This window comes from Convolutriloba macropyga, chromosome 9, assembly GCF_964194025.1.
Source record: "Convolutriloba macropyga chromosome 9, txConMacr16.3, whole genome shotgun sequence".
Taxonomy (NCBI): Eukaryota; Metazoa; Xenacoelomorpha; order Acoela; family Convolutidae; genus Convolutriloba; species Convolutriloba macropyga.
The window spans coordinates 32,211,160-32,217,564 of record NC_134476.1 but is presented as its reverse complement, the minus strand read 5'-3'; positions in this window follow the sequence as shown (position 1 = coordinate 32,217,564).

Here is a 6,405-nt window from a genome sequence, read left to right as displayed (position 1 = left end):
CAAACACTTTATTTCCTTCTAACTTCAAAGTATAAAATGAGGTTATCAATTATTCCATGACCATCTACTAAAAAATCAACAAGTTTTATTAATTCACTCTCGTACTTTGACTTCTTAAGCGTCTGAATTCGGTCGAAGAAAAATGATCTCAATGTTTGTGTGCTTGCATTTCTTTGCTCAGTTCTCGAAAGATGTCTCTTGAAATTCTGCCTACTCAATCCGTTCTTGTACACGCTGGATAGTTTTTCAAGAAAATGTTTTCCGAGTTATGTTGTACCGCTCTCCTCAATTGAGTAACAACAAGTCCTGCTTTGTCCATTGTGTGACCGAAAATCTGATGTTTATATACGGCGTATAAGCGGTCCACTAATTGATATTGAAAAGATATTGAAATCTTCCATTTTCTGGAATAATTGATTAATGGAAGATGAAATGCAAATATTGTGACAACAATTTTTCAGTGGACAGAACCTGTGTTTGTGAGACGCAACAGAGTATTTACTGGTAAGCAAGTAAGGTTTATAATCCTCAACCGATACGGAAATGAACAAAGCTTTTTCGCAAAATCATTTTTAAAAGCCTGGTAGAACTTGACACCTAACTGCTGCCATTCTGTAAAGGAATTGATTTTGGAGCGATTCGTATAAACTGCAGTATGAGGAAGTAAAAAAGTTCAGTTCAAATCACAGAGTTAAAGAGACAGCAGCTCAGAAAAATCCTTTGTTTTACTTGTTCCAAATGTTTCAAACACTATTAACCGCAAATGCAACACAGACGTGCTAAATATCGAGATAAATATGAATCTTTAGTTCAAATGTTTGCTCAACCTAAAACTTCTGACTAAATTTCACTATAAGGAATTTTTGAAAATGACGCAGTTGAATTTTTCATAATTGAAAATGAAAGAAGGATAATGACATAATTACTGAAAAGATGATTAGAAACAATAGAGGGAATAAAAATACAAGTCAAACCATTCAATTCTTTTCTCTCTGTCAAATCAAGTTGATAAAATTTCTCTCTCTCTCTCTCTCTATCTCTAAAGTCTCTCCATTTTCCTCGAGTTCTCCTTCTATGAGTACCGATTCTCAATCTAAAACTGGAACTGATTCGTTTCCCTTTTATATAGATTTTGTTTCCCACCCAAAAAGATTTGGGAGATTTAATTTGTCCCGGGTTTTTAAAAAAGGACAAAATTACTCTGATTCAACTTTCCAAGTCTTCAAAAAAAATAACTCTGGAACCTTTGAGAAGTACCAACATCTTCACATTGGAGATTACGAATTCACAAAATTCTGTTTCCTCAAAAACAATATCTTGAATGGGGAGTTGTAAATGAGTGAGCACCCAGCTCAATTTGATAGGAACCCAAATTTGGAGGAGGTGCTGCAACGATGTCACCGAGTCAGAGAAAACAGCATAGGACGAAATCTGCGAATATGTGTGACTTGCTTTCAAAAGGTTCAGGAGAATCCAGCTTTATTTATGTGCAGATTCGACTCTTTTGTCGTGAGGAAAACAAAGAGTTTAAGCAAGTGACTTTTGGCAGCTACACTTGAGACGAGTTCAAGGAACTGATTCAAAATTTGAATGGTTTTTCTAACATTGAGCAATGTATATTTCAGTAATAATTGTCGTCTAATTTTGTAATATGTCTTTTTCTTCTCTACAATAAAATTTTTTTAAAAGTCTTTGATCTGGGTATGATTTGGGATATTGGTTTCTCAAGAAACATTTTTTAATCTCAGAGATAAAGTAAAGGTTCTTCTCGTTAGACTCTATTAAGAACTTCTTATATTCCTATTCCCATACTGTTCTTCAAGCTCAAAACGTTCCAAAATTAGAAAAATTGGACGTAGAGTTCCAGATTTCAGAATTTAAATGGGTTTTTGTAAAGGATTACGTGGAACAATTATTATAAATCTTTCAGATAAAGAACAAGTTACCATTTCACAACATCGTTGGAACGGATATCAGTGAAGTTTTCTGACAAAAATTGAATTAAAAAAGAAGAGTACGAGAACTTACTGGAGCATCTCCCTACTCTTTTATCTCATATTGAAAACTTTAAGAAACCTTGCACTGAATGTACTGGATTATACTTACAACAGAATTGAATATACCTACAACAGAATATTTTGTAAAAGGGTTAGACAAGTGTAATCTCCTCCCAAATTACTTCTCAAATTACCACTCAAATCACTTGTGGAGAATCTAGATGATCTTGGTTGTCAAAAAACTTTCCAAATTTCTCAGCAACTCGAATACTGACTCGGATTGTAGCAACTATCTGTATCGACACAAAAAAGATATTTCACTCTGCAGAGAAAAAAAACGTATGCTTCGGAATTTAGACACTTGATTTATTGATAACGTAAAATATTTGTAATTTTTATTTCTATTTGTGATCGTTTAAAAAAAATTATTTTTGTTTTAATACTTCCTAATTCAGAGAAAAGTTCCATTGGAAGATGATTAGCTGCGAACACTTTCTACCTAGAGGAAGCCGGATACTTTTGTTTATAATTTTAACGTTTTTGAAACTTTCAACTCTTTCGTCATCTTTCATGTTTTTTTGCTACCAACTCTTGTGAACAAACAGTACTTTGTCTCTCTGTTTCATTCAATTTCTCTCTAGGTATGGAACCCTGTCACATTTTTCTTGTTTTTTATATTGTAAATCAGTTGGAAAAATTGATTTTGCCCTTAAAATGAAGGTGTAAATGACTGAAAATACAGATAACGGTGTAAACTTAGCTAGTTTTTCTTTAATTATAATAACCAGGAACGACAATCGTGGAAAGATTTTGGACAGGTTTGTATTAGATCTACAGCCGTTTTTTTGTTCCATTTTTTATTTTGTTAATTTTCGCGTGCTGTATTGTAAAAGTAACTCTTGCCGAAACCTGTGAAGAAACAATATTTTGGAGTGTTGTCTTATCTAGTACGGTCAGTTATAAATTTCCTTGTCCTAAACTATGAAAAAAAAACTCTACGAAAAAGCGCTTTTTTAAAACTTTGGTCGGACCAAGCCAGTCCGAATAATCTCATCTTATCCATGATTGGTTTTTTATTGGAACTTTTCAACTCGATTTTCATAAAATTCATTATTCTTACCACTTTACGGACTAAAGTCTAAAAATATTAGGAACATTCATTTTATTCAACAAGTTGACTCTGAGTTCATTCAGAGTCTACCCATTAACTGAACAAAGTATTTGCGGATTTTTGATAATTCGTGTGAGGAAATCTCAAGCTCGAAGCATTTTGCAACCGCTGGAAGACACAAAGCACTCAGTACAATATATGTATACACATATATATATATATATATATATATATACATATATATATATATACATATATATATATATATATATATATATATATATATATATAAATATATACATTATATGTAAATATATATATATATATATATATATATATATATTTATATATATTTATATATATATATATATATATATATATATATATATATGTAAAGCATAGTTTTTTCATCAGAGTAGATTGGGAGGATATTATGATTTACAAAATAATACTCATATAGTTTTATTCAAGTCTCCTAGATATGTTCTCCAGATTAACACTTTCAGTCAACAGCTCGGATTAGGATCACAATTACACAATTAAAAGATTGGTATACAAAAACCACTTCTACCCCGTATGGTAATTTACTCGTCGACCTGACTCCAAAAACGGTCGACTCTCTTAGATTTTGCACGAACAGTGGATCGATTCCCACATTTTTTCCTTCCTAAAACGAAACAAGAGATTACTTTTTGAACGATTAACACACAACATCTCTCTACACTGATAACGTTCCGAACGTATTCCCAGAACTTCAAGAAAACTTTCCTAAGAAATTGTCAAAAAAATTTTATTCAATTTTAAACGAATGCGTAGTATACCTTCCCAGAGGAAAACTACAGGAAAATCAAAAACCAGGCGTAATAAAAGATAAATTACACAAACGAAGTTCAGCAACTCGTGCTTAAAATAAATGGAATAGAAAAAAGAAGAGCAATTTTAAGTTCACAAAAAAGAATAGAGCTCATATCAATTTTGACACCATCTATCATTAATCGATTGTCTTGGAACAGTTTGTTTTGATTCTTCAAGACCTTTAAGAACAAAAAGTTAAATTGGAAATTAAAATTTTTTTATCAGAAATCAGTATTTGTCCCAACACATTTGAATCATAATTACAATGAAGTCAACGCCAGAACAGGATCATCAAAGAACGAATCAATCGTAGCGCTCATTTTTGAATTCGCCAAGCCATCTCTCGCTGACTAAATTTTATTGGATGGAAGAGATACAGAAGTAGCTTTTGCTAACTTTATTTTTGCATTAAAAAGAAAGAACGTTGATTTTCCCGATGTATTACGCAAAACTTGATGCTAACGGAATAAATCAAGTAATAAACAAGTAATATAACAAATAATAAACAAAGATGCCAAAAGCAAAGACAGAGGGAGCAGGAGTCGTTTCAAAATCTGAAAAAGTCAAGCTACAAAGATTTTACAGAGATGAAAAAGCCGAATATGGGTCATTTAAAAATCTACAAACGACAAGTGGGTTATCCAATAGGAATGTAGCGTAATTTCCGCACAGTAAAGATTCTTACACAAAGTATCAATAGCAACACTAGATTTAAAAGGATTACCAGCATTTGCTATGCAACACTAGATTTAAAAGGATTACCAGCATTTGCTAAGCGAATCAAGGAGATCTGGTGTCTCGATATGGCTTTTATGTATTAATTTTTGGACTCTAAGAATGGAGTGAAGTATTTATTAGCATGTGTTGACGTCTTTTCTTGCCTTCTTCGTGTGCAACCAATGAAGTTAAAGTATTCTACTGATGCAGTTGTAGCTGTCAAAATAATATTGCTTAAAAAAAGTATACGAAAGTATAGGTTGATCAAGTAACTAAGTTTAGTGGTGAGTTTAGAAAACTTTGTACGAGAAAATTTTGTAGAAAATCAAAATTTACTCTACTAGAAGTGAAACAAAGTCTGCTGTAGCAGACGTCCTATAAAAACTGTGAAAAATATTTTTCATCACTATATGGAAGAAAAAGTTGACAAATACATCAGAAAAAGGTTCATTTTTTGGAGTCTGTTCGGAAAAAGTTACCAATCTCAGCTCACGGATGAAATCTTAGAAATGGCTAAAATTGCTACATAAAATCCGCCAACCTATAACATTTGCTGAGAACAAGCTGATGAAATTCTAGGTAAATTTTATGAACAAAAGCTTTCAAAGTGTATCATTTAAAGATGAGTTCACTGTTGAGTTGGTTTCCAACGGGTCGCTTTTTTTGTTACCCAAATAATACATTAATTTCATTCACGAATTTTCTAACTGAACAAATTAATCTTGATGGAGAATGGAAGGTAGCGACAACAGAACTGTCGTAACCTTACTTGTACCAAAACATAGCAGATGGAAAATTCTTCTATCTAGATGAAGCAACACCGGATACAAAACTATCGGATTATTACACAATTGATTCAGGGCTACACCCCTCGATCGCTGATTTTTTGTCATGTCTTTAGTTGCGAAGAAGCCGTTTATGGTATGGGTGTTTTCATGAGTGGTGCTGGTCCATTTTTTCGACATTTTACGAAGACATACTTTAACGATATATAGTGGTATTGTTGAATACAAAATTTTGGGTGATACAGAAGCTGCTCTTTTAGGACGCATTCCGTTTATATCAAAGGTTATTAATGGGGACATCATCTCAACGTGACAATACAAGAATTATCAAAATTTTCCAAAATTGCTGTTTAAAACAATTCTGAAAAAATTTATTCCACAGCATAAAACTCGAGCTGCGGGACTCCTATGGTGAAAAAATTCCTTTGAACATTGTTGGTGTCGCAAGAACAGTACTAATTTTTAGAAAAAATCTTTTTAGATTTAAAGTTGTAAAAATGGTTGCTAATTGTCTTTTACCGTGTTTTCGTGGTTATCGAAGACAGAGGAGATGATTCGGAGCGTTAGCACAAGCAATTGCGAGGACAGCTATTCCATTCTCGAGGAGATATGTTGTCCTAGCAGCAAAAAGATTTGGTGCGGATTTGCTTGATATAGCTGCTCCAAAAATTGGAAATGTTCTAACTGGTAAGAAAAAACTCAAATCCGTGGCTGCAAACATTACGTAAACAGCTAGGCCGTGAAAAAATTGGGAAACGTCGCGTTATTCGAAATCATCCCTCAAAAACCAATTGACGTCGTTGAACTGGGATTTTTTAAAACTAAAATGAATGTCAGATCAACAAACGACAGCAACTTTCGTTATAGTGATGTTAAAAACTCTTGCATGTAGATTTTTGACAAATTTCCGGTTTTGGAACCAATTGGATCATCTTACGTT